The sequence below is a fragment of the Panulirus ornatus genome, chromosome 57, assembly GCF_036320965.1.
Source record: "Panulirus ornatus isolate Po-2019 chromosome 57, ASM3632096v1, whole genome shotgun sequence".
In the NCBI taxonomy this organism is placed as follows: domain Eukaryota; kingdom Metazoa; phylum Arthropoda; class Malacostraca; order Decapoda; family Palinuridae; genus Panulirus; species Panulirus ornatus.
Genome location: NC_092280.1, coordinates 19,289,013 through 19,309,562, shown reverse-complemented (window position 1 = coordinate 19,309,562; position 20,550 = coordinate 19,289,013). Strand labels below are relative to the sequence as shown.

The following is a 20,550-nucleotide window of genomic DNA, read 5'->3' as shown; positions in this document are numbered from 1 at the left end:
TTCCTCCCTCCCAGTGTGGGCAGCCCAGTGACTTCCTTCCTCCAGTGTGGGCAGCCCGGGGGCTTCCCTCCTCTCCCATAGGCCCACCTTTGCACAATCATGACCTTTTAGAGTCAGTTCACCACTTGTCTCCAGTGTGAGCGGTACCCACTGAGGCCTGCCCTCCCTCACTCCCTCCTGTTTCACTCAACCCACCTCTGTCATCACCAAGTTTACTACTGTTGTACGGCGCCGGTGTGACACGTCTCCTACTGGATGGCTTGTGCCAGCCCCTTATGACGCATCTCCCTGCACCTTCTGCAGGAGGCGCGTGTCCTCACCTGGCAGACAAGGCTGGCGAGACTCGAATCCTCATTATATATATATGCATCGCCAATATGACGAGTCATTTCATATACACGAGTTGATCCATTAATTTGATTGGCTTACAGTCCCCCTTTTTTTCGTTGGTATCAGACTCATCAGACTGATGCAATAATTAGGACAATTTACGCCTAAGCCGGCTGAGAGAGAGGGAGGGAGAGAGAGAGGGAGAGAGGGAGGAGGAGGAGGAGGAGGAGCAGTAGTGTGGTGTGGAGTGCGGGTGGTGGCGGAGCCTCCTGCTTCCGCTGGGTCAGACCTGCTGGTGGCTCGGCCGTGAGCGGGAGGACGGGACGCGCGCGCGACGTGAGCCTCTCTCCCTTCCCTCCCAACTTGTTGATCGAATTCCCACGAACGATTTTGACCCCAAAAAAGACTAGAAAAAAAAAAAAAGAAGAGGAAACTATTACGATAACTGAAATTGTTTTTCTAGTTAACTAAAGTGCAGAGTGACGACAGATGTGATATGCCAACTCGATTTCGCAACTATATATATATATATATATATATATATATATATATATATATATATATATATATATACGGAAAGAGGCAACTAATTTTTCTTTACGAAAGATCATTTTGTTTCAAAAGACGAGCATTTCTCATTGATCACCGCCGTTCCTCTGTGTGTGGCAGGTGAAGTCAGTGTTGAGGACGGAAGACGGAGACAGACAGACATCGCTCGAAATACGATGATGTATTTTCCTGTTATTTTGGAAATGAATGGTTTGATAAACTCCCTCAGATGATGCCAACATATTTTTTGGCTCTTGAGTGTTAACCTAGTTTGAGTGATAACGTTAACTGATGGGATATTACTGAAATAATTCCTGGGGCAAAAAGTTGACCCCTAAGCGTTGTTTGTGGCCCGCTAACAATGGGTGGTTTAGCGTGGTCCTCTGACGCAGGGTGTCTGGGTGTTGTTTGTCACGCTCTAACAAAACGCTTCAGTGACACTGAAACATGGTTAGCTCGGCGTCGTTTGTGGCACAAACAATGAGTGTCTCACCATTGTTAGTGGAGTCTATATTCGGGAGTCTCAGCGTTGTTTGTGGCCCGCTAACAATGGGGTCTCACCGTTGTTTGTGGCCTGCTAACAATGGGGTCTCACCGTTGCTTGTGGCCTGCTAACAATGGGGTCTCACCGTTGTTTGTGGCCCGCTAACAATGGGGTCTCACCGTTGTTTGTGGCCAGCTAACAATGGGGTCTCACCGTTGTTTGTGGCCTGCTAACAATGGGGTCTCACCGTTGTCTGTGGCCCGCTAACAATGGGGTCTCACCGTTGTTTGTGGCCTGCTAACAATGGGGTCTCACCGTTGTTTGTGACACGCTAACAATGGGGTCTCACGGTTGTTTGTGGCCTGCTAACAATGGGGTCTGACCGTTGTCTGTGGCCTGCTAACAATGGGGTCTCACCGTTGTTTGTGGCCCGCTAACAATGGGGTCTCACCGTCGTCTGTGGCCTGCTAACAATGGGGTGTCACCGTTGTTTGTGGCCTGCTAACAATGGGGTCTCACCGTTGTTTGCGGCCTAACAATGGGGTCTTACCGTTGTTTGTGGCCCGCTAACAATGGGGTCTCACCGTTGTTTGCGGCCTGCTAACAATGGGGTCTCACCGTTGTTTGTGGCCTGCTAACAATGGGGTCTCACCGTTGTTTGCGGCCTGCTAACAATGGGGTCTCACCGTTGTTTGTGGCCCGCTAACAATGGGGTCTCATCGTTGTTTGCGGCCTGCTAACAATGGGGTCTCACCGTTGTTTGCGGCACGCTAACAATGGGGCCTCACCGTTGTTTGTGGCCCGCTAAGAATGGGGTCTCACCGTTGTTTGTGGCCCGCTAACAACGGGGTCTCACCGTTGTTTGTAGCCCGCTAATAATGGGGTCTCACCGTTGTTTGTAGCAGGCTAACAATGGGGTCTCACCGTTGTTTGTAGCAGGCTAACAATGGGGCCTCACCGTTGTTTGTAGCAGGCTAACAATGGGGCCTCACCGTTGTTTGTAGCAGGCTAACAATGGGGCCTCACCGTTGTTTGTAGCCCGCTAACAATGGGGCCTCACCGTTGTTTGTAGCAGGCTAACAATGGGGTCTCACCGTTGTTTGTAGCAGGCTAACAATGGGGCCTCACCGTTGTTTGTAGCAGGCTAACAATGGGGTCTCACCGTTGTTTGTAGCAGGCTAACAATGGGGTCTCACCGTTGTTTGTAGCCCGCTAATAATGGGGCCTCACCGTTGTTTGTAGCAGGCTAACAATGGGGTCTCAGCGTCGTTTGTGGCGCGTTGAGAATGGGTGTTTCCCAGGGTCGTTTGTGGCGGGCGATGACAACTGGTGTCTTCCCACCGTTGCTTCTGTCAGGGGTGAGGCAGGCCGCCTCCCTCCCTCCCTCGCTCGTGGTGGTGCCTCCACAAATATCTACATTATCGTACACATAAATTCCCCTAAATGTGTCGTTCGAGCGGAAACAAATCATAAAGGAAAATCTTATTCCAGATTATAGTTCTCGTTAATATAAATTTAGCTTCTCTTCTTTTGTTATATTCCTTATTATATTTCTTCTTTAACAGCTTCATATCTTTTTGTTTATAGGACAAGCGGGACGACACGACCGATTGGAAAGTCTCCGTTGCTCATCTCTGTCATCCTTTATATATTATTTTTTTTTGTCCTCTACACTATTTTCTTTATCGTGTTTTCACGACTTACTAAATCACGGTGGAACACGTTAAGGTCAGTTAATATGGACATTTATTCTTAACGTTAATATGAAATTATCATCGTAATTTTTTTTTTTTTTTTGAAAGACGAAGCTTTTGTGTGGAGATAAATTCTATGATATTATCATATTCGACAAATCCCGCGACCACTCCACGGCGCTCTTAAGGCTTGAATTTCCAGCTGCGCCCCAATCAGGAGCAGTGAAGTGATGGTGAACTCTCTCGGAAAGAGAAGGTTATTAATATGTCTATATTCCTCTCCCTACATCCATTATGATGCAGCCTCGCTGAAGCTGATTTCTCGTTCGCGGTGCACCTGTAAGTGGCCGAGTCCGGTAACACCCAATTATAATTTTGTTTTGCCCCCATCTCCCCTCCTGCTCTTATGTATAATGCTTAGAAACCAGAGCCCACAAATCCACAGTTAAACCCCACAGACCAATGAACATTTCGTATGTCCTAGTTCAGTCGATTGAGAGCACGTCGCTCCTTGTATATAAATAACCCGAAATTGTTCTATCCCATGCACGCCTCTCACCCCCTACTCTAGGTTGAAAGCCTCTTTCACTTCATCCCTCCACTTCCTTCGCGGTCTTCTCTACCTTTTTACTTCCTCTTCTTAACTCATTCAAATCCTCTCTGTGAGTCGCTCTTCACTCATCCTCTATATGTCTGAACCATCTCAGTGTATACAGGTAGGTCAGCTCTCTCCGCGACACGGCTCTTCCTACCACACATCTCTCTTGCTCTGTCATTCCCGACATGATCAACCCACCCTCCTCACACAACAGGTCCTCCCCATCAATTTCCAGGACACCCAGCCTCCCTCGGACTTTGGTCTTCAAAGCCCAGAACTTCCCTCCACACAACACTGTCGGGAACAGTATTCCTCCTGCACACACTGGGAAGAAAGACCACTTCCCACATATCTTCTGCGTGCCGTAAAAGAGGGTCTGGAAATCCTCCCCTCCTGTATTACTTTCCTCAACAAGGAACAGACGAGGGAGTCGAACAAGGACTTTTCCCTACAAGGATCAGTCATCTGTTCTGGACGCTGCCTCACTCGCAAAAAAACGGCGAACATACATTATATATATATATATATATATATATATATATATATATATATATATATATATATATATATATCTTTGTTTTAAACTATTTGCCATTTCCCGCGTTAGCGAGGTAGCGCTAAGAACAGAGGACTGGGCCTTTTTTGGAATATCCTCAACTGGCCCCCTCTGTTCCTTCTTTTGGAAAATTTAAAAAAAAAAAAAAAATATATATATATATATATATATATATATATATATATATATATATATATATATATATATATATATATATATTTATTTTTCCAAAAGAAGGAACAGAGAAGAGGGGCCAGGTGAGGATATTCCCTCAAAGACCCAGTCCTCTGTTCTTAACGCTACCTCGCTATTGCGGGAAATGGCGAATAGTATGAATATATATATATATATATATATATATATATATATATATATATATATATATATATATATATATATATATATATATATTCTTAATCATATCTTAAACATAACAGTTACTTTGACGAGACAGCCGAAATGACATCCCTTCACACACACAACCAATAAACCTTTGATGTGAGACTTGAGGATGGAGGATAAAAAAAAAAAAAAAACCGTCTCTGTTGTAAGAGTTGAGTGAACTTGTGTACCTGAACCTGGGTGATGAAGTCATCAGAACACAAACCCCCTAATGTAGCTGGTTAATATGCCACAGCGACTCATTAACTCCAGTAACACGTAAGTGGCTCTGAAATTACACTTGCTGGGGGAAAAAAAAAAGAAAAAAAGAAGAGTGGACTACTACATTTTTTTTGTCCTTCCTTCGCTAAAGTGGAGAGTGAAAACATGTGAGAAGGTCTCGTATCACACACGATGTGTTCTGGGATAACGTCGCTCACCTCCGCTGCCTGAACACAGGACAAGGTAAGTGACGCTTCAGTAAGTGACATGGATGGGGGAGACTTTGATCCTAGTGTTTTGCCCCAGTAGGATAAACATTTGTTGAATATAGGAGTAAAAATGTCTCTTGTCACTCTCGTTTGTGATAGAAACTGACTTAAAGAGACAGATATAGCTAGGCTTTTATATCTATATTTATATTCTATATATATATATATATATATATATATATATATATATATATATATATATATATATATATATGTGTGTGTGTGTGTGTGTGACAGAACATATAGATGTTGTCAGGATGGGAGCGTTAGCGCGTAGCGCTCACCGCTTTGCCGTGTGTGTTGGGTGAGGCTATTATTTTCTTAGCCGTCCCTCCTTTCGCGTTGTTGCTTCTTCTCGCATGCTGCGACACTGTCTTTAACTATGAGTCTAATCTTCTTTTAAATACATATTTCTGTAGTCACCCCTCCCCAACCCCATGTATGTTTCTCCGTTCTCTTCATATCGCCAGGAATGAGGAGGCGTTTCTTCAATAGTTTTCTTTTCTCCCCCGCTGGCCATTCACATGTTCATGTCGGATTGAAGTTTTCACTATTATCAGCCCCGGGCTCACAAGCATAGTGAGGGTGTACGTGGTCTTAGAATTATACCTAATACAAGAGTTAGGCGAGAAGCATTTTCTTTTTTTTTTTTTCGGTTGGTGGACGTAACTTACGTTGACGGCCTTCATGACCCCTGGCAGGTGTCACACACAGGCTCAACGACCATACAACACCAACCAACCATCATTACCAGTCACGAAGTTTGTGGAGTCTGTGTTCAGGTCGCCTTTGTACGTGGATCTCCCTGGCTATACACACTACCCCTCCCATGACCTTTACGTTGTCTGCAGACACATTTGGGCAAGTATTAAGCCCTTCTGGCGGGCCATTTACATAAATGATGTGGAGTAATGGTACCAGAAGAGGTCCCCTGCAGCGCTTTGTTCGGGAATGGAACCCATTTCGACTAGGCCTTTCCCCCCCAAACACGCGTTGCAGCCTTCCTCTCCACAAAGATGATCTCTCGTCCATGCAGGGTATATCTTCTTCCCCTTTATACCAACCTGGAGAGATCCAGGCTCTCAACCAGCCACCCTTGCTGTGCAGTACTAAATGCTCCTTTCTCTTTTTTTTTCGGCCAGTCCCCATGTGTACGATCTACTCCACCCAACCTCCTCTTTTGTCTTCACGAGATCTCATCCATCCAAACTCTCTCTCTCTCTCTCTCTCTCTCTCTCTCTCTCTCTCTCTCTCTCTCTCATAACCATCTACGTAAGGGTTGGTTACACCTGACCTCCTGCTCCTCCTCCTCCTCCAGCTACCGAGATGCCTCTCAGTAAAAGGTGATCTCTTCTCGGCAGGAAGCCACCCATTTCCTCCCTGATTACCTTCTCCAGCGCCACACAGACGCCGTGCACTCGCCAGTAGGGGCGGGCCTGCACCTTACTGCCTCCCTCAGGTCGCCTGCTGGATGCATGGGTATAATAACGTGTGTGTCTCCCTTCAACTACCTCGGCACCTTGCATTTCCAACGGCTCATCATGGGTGTATCTGGATAAATCTTTAACACATGGCAAGATCTCAATATTCTAAAACCCTTTTAATTCTGCTTAAAGTCTAGTCTACATATCTCAGTTTTCTCTGAGATCTCTTCTCATTCCTTCACTTGGTGCTGGGCGAGAGTGTCTTCCACAGTCAAAAGAGTTTCGAACTTGTTATTCATTTCCTTACATCATTCCTTCCCTCTGATTCCCTTCGCCTGAGCAGCACAGCTCCTTAATAACCAATTTCCTTCTGATGAACTAACTCATCATACAAGTGTTTAGGGTTTTCATTCTCACTTGTCCACAATGTCCTTTCCAAAGTTTCTTTGTTCCTCCTTCCTAATCCTGATACATCAAGCTTTTTCTTATCCTCTTATACCTCGTATGTATGTTTACACACACACACACACACACACACACACACACACATACACACACACACAAACACACACACACACACACATCCCAGCATGAGCCAGATATCCATTCACTGACCATCCTGTGACGGAAGGATGAACACCTGGGTTGGATGTGGTCTGGTCGCTAAGTCTAGGCTTGGTATCCATGTGGGGCCCAGGGGTGCTGACTCATGGTCAGTAATTCCTACCCATACACCATGGAGGTCTGTGTGTGAGATGTGTTCAACAGTGGGTAGAACCCTAGTGGGAAGTGTTCAACAGTGGGTAGAACCTTATTGGGATGTGTTCAACAGTGGGTAGAACTTTATTGCAATGTGTTCAACAGTGGGTAGAACTTTATTGCAATGTGTTCAACAGTGGTTAGAACCCTAGTGGGATGTGTTCAACAGTGGGTCGAACCCTAGGGGGACGTGTTCAACAGTGGGTCGAACCCTAGTGGGAAGTGCTCAACAGTGGGTCGAACCCTAGTGGGACGTGTTCAACAGTGGGTCGAACCCTAGTGGGAAGTGCTCAACAGTGGGTCGAACCCTAGTGGGACGTGTTCAACAGTGGGTCGAACCCTAGTGGGACGTGTTCAACAGTGGGTCGAACCCTACTGGGTCGTGATCAACAGTGGGTCGAACCCTAGTGGGATGTGTTCCACGGGAACCAAGAATGGAAACTATTTCCATTTTGCAAGAAGAATTATGTGCCACGGCTCATTATTTACGTATTCTCAATTAGGTGGGTCCGACTGAAAAAGTGCGCCCGACAGGTGGGTCACCATGGACAACAGGGAGACGCGAGTGTGCCTCCCCCAGCCACAATATGGTTGATAACTCTGGAGTAACAAGTGTCGACTCTTAGATTCTAGTGATCACAGGAAATCCGTCGGTATTATGAATATTACCAGTGGGAATTATAACGAGACAAAAAAAAAGAAAAAAGAAAATGAGAGAATGAGTGAGGAAAGATTGACCAAGAGGATATATGTGTCAGAGGTGGAGGGAACGAGGAGAAGTGGGAGACTAAATTGGAGGAGGAAAGATGGAGTGAAAAAGATTTTGAGTGATCGGGGCCTGAACATGCAGGAGGGTGAAAGGCGTGCAAGGAATAGAGTGAATTGGAACGATGTGGTATACCGGGGTCGACGTGCTGTCAATGGATTGAACCAGGACATGTGAAACGTCTGGGGTAAACCATGGAAAGTTGTGTGGGGCCTGGATGTGGAAAGGGAGTTGTGGTTTCGGTGCATTATTACATGACAGCTAGAGACTGAGTGTGAACGAATGGGGCCTTTGTTGTCTTTTCCTAGCGCTACCTCGCTCACATGAGGGGGGAGAGGGATGGTATTCCATGTGAGGCGGGGTGGTGATGAGAATGAATAAAGGGAGACAGTATGAATTATGTACATGTGTATATATGTATATGTCTGTGTGTGTATATATATATGTGTACATTGAGTTGTATAGGTATGTATATTTGCGTGTGTGGACGTGTATGTATATACATGTGTATGGGGGTGGGTTGGGCCATTTCTTTCGTCTGTTTCCTTGGGCTACTTCGCTAACGCGGGAGACAGCGACAAAGCAAAATAAATAAGATAAATAAATAAATCTATATATATATATATATATATATATATATATATATATATATATATATATATATATATAATCGGGCATCATACCGCTGGAGAACCAAAGGAAATGCCGTAATTAGCGCACAATTAGCTTTTTCCCATCAAGGGTAAAATGTTAATGAATTTTGCAGGAATATTCCGTGGCATAATCCCGCTACGACTTTGCGCCTGTCCGTGAAAATAGTCGAGTTGAATTCGCCATCATCACAGTCTACACTTTTATATACTTTTTTTCTTGTCGCACACTGACGTATATATACATATATATATATATATATATATATATATATATATATATATATATATATTTTACTATTCGTTATTTCCCGCATTAGCGAGGTAGCGTTAAGAACAGAGGACTGAGCCTTTGAGGGAACATCCTCACTTGGCCCCCTTCTCTGTTCCTTCTTTTGGAAAATGAAAAACGAGAGGGGAGGATTTCCAGCCCCCTGCTCCCTTCCCTTTTAGTCGCCTTCTACGACACGCAGGGAATACGTGGGAAGAATACTTTCTCCCCTATCCCCAGGGATAATATATATATATATATATATATATATATATATATATATATATATATATATATATATGGAGCGGGGGGCTGGAAATCCTCCCCTCTCATTTTTTTATTTTAATTTTCCAAAAGAAGGAACAGAGAAGGGGGCCAGGTGAGGGTATTCCCTCAAAGGCCCAGTCCTCTGTTCTTAACGCTACCTCGCTATCGCGGGAAATGGCGAATAGTATGAAAAAAAGAATATATATATATATATATATATATATATATATATATATCACATAAAGATATTACGAAAGTATCAAAAAATAACTCCTTGAAGATCTGATGAAGCTGGTCAAAGGAAATCTAAAAAGAAATATTACTACTTTTTCATTTCTTTTTCCCTTCAAGACGTCTTTTCTCCTGACCACTTCATCTGGGCAAACTGCTCCTGCTACACACGGTAGCCCGACGCCCGCCTCCCTCCTGCAAGCCGCTGGCAACTTCGATGTCAGTGTTACTTGACAGCGTCGACCCCACCGGTGGTGGTCAGGATGGTGTACACACACAAGTCTTTGAGCGCAGTTTCGGCTTTTGTGTGTTGGTCCGAAATCAAACATCACAAGGTGGAAGTTGATATATATATATATATATATATATATATATATATATATATATATATATATATATATATATATATATATAATTTTTTTTCATCATAAAGCTTAGAAGATTGGCAGACTTGACTTCATAGCCTGACGGGAAAGCGATTATCAGACGTCACCATGGTTAAGCTGATGAAAGCAGGAAAAAGCACTCGGATATTCTCTTCAGCTACATATTAACAGTATGGTCTGTTGCAGGAAATAATTCATTTACGAAATAAACTTATGGACTAACTTTTGGATGTGTAATGAAATAATGTATGTATGCATGTGTATGCACACGGCTTCGCACCACAAGAATAATGTGGAACATATACAAACTGATGAATGAATTGTAATAAATATCACAATTATGAACTGGACATTCCAATACCTGGTATTGATGCAACAAGAAATGAATGAAACTCCAAGGAATGGAGCTTCTTCTTTTCATTCGTTGATTAAATGAAACTTTAATAATAATAATAATAATAATAATAATAATAATAATAATAATAATAATAATAATAACAAATGCGGGAGACAGCGACAAAGCAAAATAAAATGAATAATAGATAAATAATAATAATAATAATAATAATAATAATAATAATAATAAATATTACTATTATTATTATTATTTTTTTTTTTTTTTTTTTTTTTTTTTTTTTTTTTTTTTTATACTTTGTCGCTGTCTCCCGCGTTTGCGAGGTAGCGCGAGGAAACAGACGAAAGAAATGGCCCAACCCCCATACACACGTACATACACACGTCCACACACGCAAATATACATACCTACACAGCTTTCCATGGTTTACCCCAGACGCTTCACATGCCTTGATTCATCCACTGACAGCACGTCAACCCCTGTATACCACATCGCTCCAATTCACTCTATTCCTTGCCCTCCTTTCACCCTCCTGCATGTTCAGGCCCCGATCACACAAAATCTTTTTCACTCCATCTTTCCACCTCCAATTTGGTCTCCCTCTTCTCCTCGTTCCCTCCACCTCCGACACATATATCCTCTTGGTCAATCTTTCCTCACTCATTCTCTCCATGTGCCCAAACCATTTCAAAACACCCTCTTCTGCTCTCTCAACCACGCTCTTTTTATTTCCACACATCTCTCTTACCCTTACGTTACTTACTCGATCAAACCACCTCACACCACACATTGTCCTCAAACATCTCATTTCCAGCACATCCATCCTCCTGCGCACAACTCTATCCATAGCCCACGCCTCGCAACCATACAACATTGTTGGAACCACTATTCCTTCAAACATACCCATTTTTGCTTTCCGAGATAATGTTCTCGACTTCCACACATTTTTCAAGGCTCCCAAAATTTTCGCCCCCTCCCCCACCCTATGATCCACTTCCGCTTCCATGGTTCCATCCGCTGACAGATCCACTCCCAGATATCTAAAACACTTCACTTCCTCCAGTTTTTCTCCATTCAAACTCACCTCCCAATTGACTTGACCCTCAACCCTACTGTACCTAATAACCTTGCTCTTATTCACATTTACTCTTAACTTTCTTCTTCCACACACTTTACCAAACTCAGTCACCAGCTTCTGCAGTTTCTCACATGAATCAGCCACCAGCGCTGTATCATCAGCGAACAACAACTGACTCACTTCCCAAGCTCTCTCATCCCCAACAGACTTCATACTTGCCCCTTGCCCCTTATTATTATCAAACTTCACGAAATTAAGTATCGTGTGGCATCACTGAGTTAATCCTTTATCTTAGAATTTATACTTATCATCAAACTGCATTTTCATATATATATATATATATATATATATATATATATATATATATATATATATATATATATATATATATATATATATATATATAATTATCCCTGGGGATAGGGGATTAAGAATACTTCCCACGTATTCCCTGCGTGTCGTAGAAGGCGACTAAAAGGGGAGGGAGCGGGGGGCTGGAAATCCTCCCCTCTCGTTTATTTTTTTTTTTAATTTTCCAAAAGAAGGAACAGAGAATTGGGCCAGGTGAGGGTATTCCCTCAAAGGCCCAGTCCTCTGTTCTTAATGCTACCTCGCTAACGCGGGAAATGGCGAATAGTTTAAAAGAAAAGAAAAGATATATATATATATATATATATATATATATATATATATATATATATATATATATATATATACTATTCACCATTCATCGCGATAGCGAGGTAGCGCTAAGAATATAGAACTGAGCCTTTCAGGGAATATCCTCACTTGGCCCCCTACTCTTGCTAAAGCATGTAAGACTAAAATCCTCCAAAAACTTCATTCTATAAAGTGATTAGATATGAAAACGACTTGAACCAAATCTTATTCATTATAAGACACTGATGATTGCAATTAACCCTTAAATCATTAGTATGAAATTAATCATTATCAATATTATCATTATCATTATTATCATTATTATCATTAGATTTACTTTATTTTTATCATTACGCCTTTTTATATGTGGCTTATGTACCAGATACAGTGTAGTCGGTTGTACATAAAGTTACTGGAACTGGGACATTTCATGACCAAATTGGAGGTGGAAAGATGGAGTGAAAAAGATTTTGTGTGATCGGGGCCTGAACATGCAGGAGGGTGAAAGGAGGGCAAGGAATAGAGTGAATTGGAGCGATGTGGTATACCGGGGTTGACGTGCTGTCAGTGGATTGAATCAAGGCATGTGAAGCGTCTGGGGTAAACCATGGAAAGCTGTGTAGGTATGTATATTTGCGTGTGTGGACGTATGTATATACATGTGTATGGGGGGGGGGGGGTTGGGCCATTTCTTTCGTCTGTTTCCTTGCGCTACCTCGCAAACGCGGGAGACAGCGACAAAGCAAAAAAAAAAAAAAAATAATAATAATAATGATAATAATAATAATAATAATAATGCCATATCATTATCATTATTATTTCAAAACTGTCAACTTTGAAATTTAAGTGACAATTTTTCTAATCAGGATGCGTCTATAACCATCATTAGACACCATTCCACTTTCTAATTTTGTATTGAAGACAGATTTAGAAGCAATTGTGTATCAGTTTTGATTTTTGTGCTGGAGGCAAATTTAGAGACTTTGATCCTAATGACGTAACTATGGATCAGATCTGATTTGTTTTTGCACAAGAGGCAAATCAAAAGGAACCTCTCTAATCATTACTTATAGCTGGATCATTTATCTTTTACTTTCAACCCAAAATTTTCACCTCTGTCCCCCATTACACACTACTGTGTCATAGGGTTGACAAGGCATTTGACCGAGAAGCTAAATGATAGGGAAGGACTAATAGTAATGACGTCAATAGATGAATGCGTTTGACATTATTGGAAGAAGAAGAAGGTTTAAAAAAATATTCAAGCTGGAAGGTACGATAGCCATTTCTTTTCGTGGAATGACTCGTTACGACCCGTGTGTGATAACATGGTATAAATTGGTAGTTTGGACCTTAGGTCTCTCTCCCCTCTGGGTCATCACAGGTCTTCAACGTCAAGATAAAATTCTTCAGCACCTTCTTCAGGTACTAAGGATCATCATGAGGCCATGTTCAGGAGTGAATGGCAAAAATGCGATGTATCTACCTAGGCTGAATAATTCTGGGATACAATTATGTAAATATAAGTGTAAATTGGCGACACAATGAAAACAATAACCGAAAAGAGGAGACATTTTCATAATATTTACACAATCATAATACCACTCCATTCTCTCTCTCTCTCTCTCTCTCTCTCTCTCTCTCTCTCTCTCTCTCTCTCTCTCTCTAAAAGAAAGAAAGAAATAAAAAAAGCACCAAGTGAGAAGAAATGTAGGAAGGCGAGGAAGGGTAAGTCCTATATTTTTAACACCAACCTCAAAACCCACAACGTACGTAAACTCTACACTCTAATCTTAGACTTCAAGGTAGCGACCATCTGCAAGTCTTCCGGTCCAGAATGTAGAGTTTAATTTCCTCTTAGGCACAGCCAATGTCCGGACGGGTGGGTGGGGAGGTATGTACAATGACTCCACTGGACTGCTCACGCCAGACTCCCACCCTAAGCTAACCCTAACGGGACAGTCCGGCGTTGGAAGCGTCAGACATACTAACTGGGATCCGAGTCAGGTCATTGGAGGTTATGAGTCGTTACGGAGAGCTTGTTAAGGTTAGGTTGATGACTGCGGGGTAGGATTTACAATGAACACAGTTCTGGACTCGCTATGGACTAAGTGTAGCCGAAGTCTTATAACACCACTTGCCAACGCGTCCGACATTCGAAGACATTCCATGAAATATTCAGTAATAATATATATATATATATATATATATATATATATATATATATATATATATATATATATATATATATATATATATTATCCCTGGGGATAGGGGAGAAAGAATACTTCCCACGTATTCCCTGCGTGTCGTAGAAGGCGACTAAAAGGGAAGGGAGCAGGGGGCTGGAAATCTTCCCCTCTCATTTTTTTTTTATTTTCCAAAGGAAGGAACAGATAAGGGGGCCAGGTGAGGATGTTTCCTCAGAGGCCCAGTCCTCTGTTCTTAACACTACCTCGCTGAGGCGGGAAATGGCGAATAGTATGAAAGAAAGAAAAAAAAAAGAAAAAAAAAAAAAAAAAAATATATATATATATATATATATATATATATATATATATATATATATATATATATATATGCATGATTGGTAGATTAGATTTGATCACCTACGCATCCGAAACCATGATTACACAGCCATTACACAGAACGCTTGCATATAAATTACTTCCAGTTCAACATCCTCAGTTTCATCATAATTCTAATCATAATTCATCTGACGTAATTTTCACAATCTAAACCAAAGGCAGAATATGGAAGGGGAAAAAAAAAAAGACTAAGCAATCAAATATGTAAATAAAAGATCTATTAATTGTACGCTGAATATACTGGTTTAGATTTCACTTTAATCATTTTTACACTTTTACGGTAATAGCACTCGAAAGCCTTCAGTCATGTGTGTGCTTGTATACGAGCTCGCTTTTACAAATTATGTAAAAGAAAAAAAAAATGCTATGTTGATCGTTTTTTTCCCCCAGATGGTGGCCAACGAGATGGAGAAATGAAATCGGGAGAATGAGAAATATTCCCTTAATTCACATTAGTCTGAAGTACTGGACGGGAAAGAGAAACTGATTTATTTCTTTTACAGTGGGCATAACCAGAGAAACACATGCTGGATCAGGTACAGGTTTCGGAAACTAGGCAAACACAGAGGGGAGTACACGAACCCACCTTACTTTTAGCAATCAGTAACTTATTCTACCATATTTTCTTTTTTACTGCGTAGAAGACAACGTAAAACTATGTTATTGTATCGAGTTTAATGTGGTACCAGGACCTTTGTGTGTGTGTGTGTGTGTGTGTGTGTGTGTGTGTGTGTGTGTGTGTGTGTGTGTGTGTGTGTGTATGTGTGTGTGCACAGATTCGCCAGATCCAAGCCTAGCCTAGCTACTATTGGCACAGGATGTGTGTGTGAGTTGGTGTGTGTGTGTGTGAGTGTGAGTGTGTGTGTGTGTGTGTGTGTGTGTGTTCTGGGTGTTCCATTACTGCCCCTCCCCTCGGGTCGACCCGTGTGTGAGTGTAGCACGCTCCTTGAGGTGGACAACACTTGGGTGTGTTGTGTGAGATGTCAGTGAGTATCCCCCCCGACGTGTGTGCCTTGTGAACTGTGTACCGCTGAGGGATTAACCCGGTCGTCTGTGACTACGTGGCTAAGGAGTCCTATACCACTCGAGACTGAACATTTCTCATGTGTAGCTTACGTTAAGAGCCTTAATGACCCTGGCAGTTGAGAGGCCAAAAGACCATACAACCATACAGACCGCTCATATACTGTTTTGACATGACATATATCCATCTGTCCTCGTCAGAAAGTACCATGCACCGATGGCTCTCCAGGCACACGCATCCGGACAATGAATTAAGGAACACTAAATAAAACTGGAATCCTCTTTGAAAGGTATATATATATATATATATATATATATATATATATATATATATATATATATATATATATATATCTTTCAAACTATTCGCCATTTCCCGCGTTAGCGAGGTAGCGTTAAGAACAGAGGACTGGGCCTTTGAGGGAATATCCTCACCTGGCCTCCGACTCTGTTCCTTCTTCTGGAAAATTAAAAAAAGGAAAAGAGAGGGGAGGATTTCCAGCCCCCCTGCTCCCTCCCCTTTTTAGTCGCCTTCTACGACACGCAGGGAATAGTGGGAAGTATGCTTTCTCCCTTATCCCCAGGGATGATATATATACACATATATATAATAACAAAGACGTGTATGGTCTTAGAAACATGCTGCCCGCCTGACGCAGGTGTTGACGATGTTCTATAATGATGGCTATGACGCTGACGACTATAATGACCCCGGCAGTGTTGAGGATCGGAGGGGGTCGGGTCGTCGTCGAAGACCAGAACAAACCCAGCCACCTTAAAATCCAAATTGCTCTTTGAGAAGACACACGTCCATATAAACTTCTTCGGGTGTCTGTAACACGAGTCCCTCCCGTCGGTTCTGCGACGCTAAGACAAAATCAGAGAGTCACTTCAAAAGGAATTTTACCGAAGATAAGTCGAAGTAAATTTTTCAGAGTGGAGGAAAAAAAAAATACTCAGAACATTTATAGATTAAGAAACAATTTATCAACGTCTTTTTACGTTTTCTTCCACGTTAAACCTGCGACCCGACGTCATCAATTGACGAGGGGGAGGGAAAAAAAAAAAGAGAGAGAGGGAAACGTCCCATTATTTATGAATTTATCGGTCTGTGGCCGAGAACTGATGACGGGAGAAGATGGTCGGTCAACATCAGGAGTGGCCACAGACAGGGCCTACCCTGAGCCATGGTCTCCCCTGGGCACACAACCCTTCGTGTCTGGGTGAGGGAGGAGGAGGAAGGAAAGGAAGGTGGTGCCGGCAAGGACCACCTTATTACGGTGACTTGATTAACATGATCCTACAAAGACGTTATCTCTTTGAATGAAGGATCCATGGGGGCCTCTTGTCATGGAGAGCACACGAGCCAGTCTTGTTGAATTTTGCATGATTAGTCCATTCCACACACACACACACACACGAGTCAGCACAGGCCCGCCTGAGGTCGGGCCTGCATCGGTTCGAATCGTGGGCGAGGCAGTCGGCCTACATTCAACCCAGGTGTTCATCCTCCCCTCCAGACTTAAGTCTCACTCTTTGAATAAGTCATTGAAAAAGTTCTACCCTGAATAAGTCATAGAGTTATATAAGAAGAAAGAGAGTCATCACTCAGTCATTTTGTGTGTTGCTCTCATAATACAGTGACTTGGTCCACGACATTAAAAGCCTTAAAAGATCGTACAAGATCTAGTTCATTTTTCCAGGCGCATTTACCCCTCAAGACCCACACTGTGTTCTCCATCCAGTCCCACTGACAACGAGAGAGAGAGAGAGAGAGAGAGAGAGAGAGAGAGAGAGAGAGAGAGAGAGAGAGAGAGAGAGAGAGAAACATCTCGTACCAAAAGGACATTCGAGGGACAAGATCAAAGTAAATACATGAGCGGCTCCAACCACGACAATGAACCAAGTTTAAGCCCCTAAGATGCCGTCCTTCAGTCGAGTAGGGAGAAAGTTCCACGGGCTTGGAGCTCTGCCGTCACTGTGGCAACGATGTGAAACAAGTGGGTAATGATGATAATAAGTCTCTCCCCCCTGGAAAATTTTACGGCAGAATAAATCTGGACGGGCTGACAGAATTATAGAAACCATAACTGGAGACAAGATGGTGCGGTAAATCATTTAGATAAATCACCATTCACTTCACGAATCGCAGCGAGGCAGTTCCGCTCTCTGAGACACACCTGTTTGATTTTCTTGTGCGACGGAATCAGCATGAGCGACAGAAGCAAAGACGACGATGCCATTCATTCACACTTTATCATGAGGTTCTATTAGGAAGTTCTGTGACATGGTTTTTCATGGCGTTGTACGTTCGGGGGTAATAAAACTGTCTCACTGGCCGTAAACAAAGTGGTTGACTTAACGATCAAACCTCGGAACGGTTAACGTAACAAGTGGTGTGGACGGTTAACGTGACAAGTGGCGTGCCACAGGGATCAATCAGTCTTGGGCCCAATTCTCTTTCCCCTCTACGTTAATGACAATGATCATAATGCTACGCTCATACGAAACTAAGCTGGCAAAAACGAAGGTATGGGAAGACCTCTACATGGACAGTAGCAATGTTGGCCAGCCCTAGTGATGATGGCCTGAGGTCATAGGTAGCCAATAAAGTCTTGATATTGATGAGCGCAAAGTTGTACGCACCCGCCGGCCATAAGATGACAGTGTATTCTGTAAACTTCTTAAGGTAAATGAAGAAAAAAAGAATACTAAGATGTTATAATCCCTCACGACTTAACGCCAGTTAACGGGCACGTAGAAGAAGCTGTACGAAAAAGACAAAGCACATTTCTGAGTTTCGTCAGCACGACAATCAAATTAAAGTAAACAAAATATTTCTCATTCTCTACGTTTTGTCAGCATCCGAAGTGAGAAAAAAAACTTAGAATAAATTAAAGTACAAACAAAATAGTTCTCATTCTCTCTCTACGTTTTGTCAACATCCGAAGTGAGAAAAAAAAACTTAGAATAAAGATCAGTACGTCTTACAGGTACCAAAGATGATTCCCGGAGTGAGAAACATATATCCTGTGGCAGACGTCTACCAGAGCGACATTACCTTAATCTCTTAACTTCAAAGAAAACGTACAGCTTCAACTGGCAGGGCGGCCTGACTGACGTGTCTCCGTGAGCATATAAAGTCTCCAGGTATTTCTCGTTTTGTTTTGTAATCTCTTTTCCCTCCCCATCACAAACAGTTCTTATTACTACAGCAACTACATAATGGTTTGTTGCTGCCGGCATTCTTTTGTATTTATTTCTCTGTATCCTGACATACAAAGAAAATAAATTCTTTTGTTTAGGAATAAATAATTGCATTTCAAAAAGTGATGTCCCCGTTTTCAGTTGTGTACGAAGGACGATGTTTCTCGTAAGTACACTTCAGTTTCTCTCTCTCTCTCTCTCTCTCTCTCTCTCTCTCTCTCTCTCTCTCTCTCTCTCTCTCTCTCTCTCTTAAAAATCACAAATAAAGAAATAAACGAATAAAAAATAGGTCGGGGAAGTGTAATTAACGAAAAACAAAGTCCACGTCTCGACTTTCCATCTTGTGTGATTTATTAAGCGTTAATCCTCTTGCCTTCTCCAAACAGACAGTTATGAGGTAGGAAGATCTATAGCCATATGGTTATAAGGGTTATGTCATCCTAGGTTATATATAAGACCTGACAGGTTATATATGAGACCTGGCAGGTTATATATGAGACCTGGCAGGTTATATATGAGACCTGGCAGGTTATATATGAGACCTGGAGACCCCTAAAGGGTTAGGCAGGGTCGGGTTCACAATGACTCGTCCCTCCAGGGATGGGAAAGCCCTAGGATTTATTAGCTAGGGCTAGGCTGAGGGGCTCAGCCACATATGTCATGTGTCTGGCTATGTGTCCACGTGCTGGTAGGTGTGTGACGCTGTGTCCAGGGGGAAGGTGGTGTGTGACGCTGTGTCCAGGAGGAAGGTGGCGTGTGACGCTGTGTCCAGGAGGAAGGTGGTGTGTGACGCTGTGTCCAGGGGGAAGGTGGTGTGTGACAGCCGACCGCCACAACACACGACCCGGCCGACTGCCACAACACACGACCCGGCCGACCGCCACAACACACGACCCGGCCGACCGCCACAACACACGACCTGGCCGACCACCACAACACACGACCCGGCCGACCGCCACAACACACGACCCGGCCGACCACCACAACACACTACCCGGCCGACCACCACAATACACTACCCGGCCGACCGCCACAACACACGACCCGGCCGACCACCACAACACACTACCCGGCCGACCACCACAACACACTACCCGGCCGACCACCACAACACACGACCCGGCCGACCACCACAACACACGACCCGACCGACCGCCACAACACACGACCCGGCCGACCACCACAACACACGACCCGGCCGACCACCACAACACACGACCCGACCGACCGCCACAACACACGACCCGACCGACCACCACAACACACGACCCGGCCGACCGCCACAACACACGACCCGGCCGACCACCACAACACACGACCCGACCGACCGCCACAACACCTAGCACCTTCTGTGATGCTATTATGACGTCCACGTGAACAATCGTGTGTGTGTGTCTGGTGTTCGCGATACTTTGCCACGTCAACAACACTGTGTTTCCTTCAACGATGAACACCCAACGTATTTTTTCCCCACTTTCGATAAAAGTTTGAAGTGAGCCGATAAATTTCTTATTTAGCAACGTCTTTACGGGAAGCGAGATAAAGGTATAGAGGAAAAAGAAAAAACAACGAAATAATTCTATATCATCATATTTGAAAATGAAGCCAAAAATTTCATGAATTTCATCGAAGATTCTTAAAATCGTAGGATTATTCATGGCATGAGATTATCACGTCATTAATCCTTCGATAATTTTCACGACTGACGGATTCTCTCTAGACCGTGCGTCTGTGCGTGCGTCTATCCGTCCGTCCCTCGTCGTCCGCGTCTGCCTAGCGTCGTGTGCGCGTCGTCAGGCCCA

At 43.2% G+C, this 20,550-nt stretch overlaps 1 protein-coding gene across 4 annotated transcripts in view; it reads left to right on the top strand.

Annotated features, from left to right (window-relative positions):
- The first annotated feature begins 577 nt into the window (after positions 1 to 577).
- Positions 578 to 20,550, top strand: part of LOC139766220 (prolactin-releasing peptide receptor-like) — a 90,982-nt gene continuing 71,009 nt past the window's right edge. For 2 of the 4 annotated variants that reach the window (XM_071694535.1, XM_071694538.1), the window contains exons 1-2: positions 581 to 666; positions 4,649 to 5,057. The gene's annotated coding sequence lies outside the window, so the exon portion shown is untranslated. Of the gene's footprint in view, positions 667 to 4,648; positions 5,058 to 18,534; positions 18,692 to 20,550 lie in introns of all 4 variants that reach the window. The other 2 variants (XM_071694536.1, XM_071694537.1) reach the window with 2 other exon arrangements.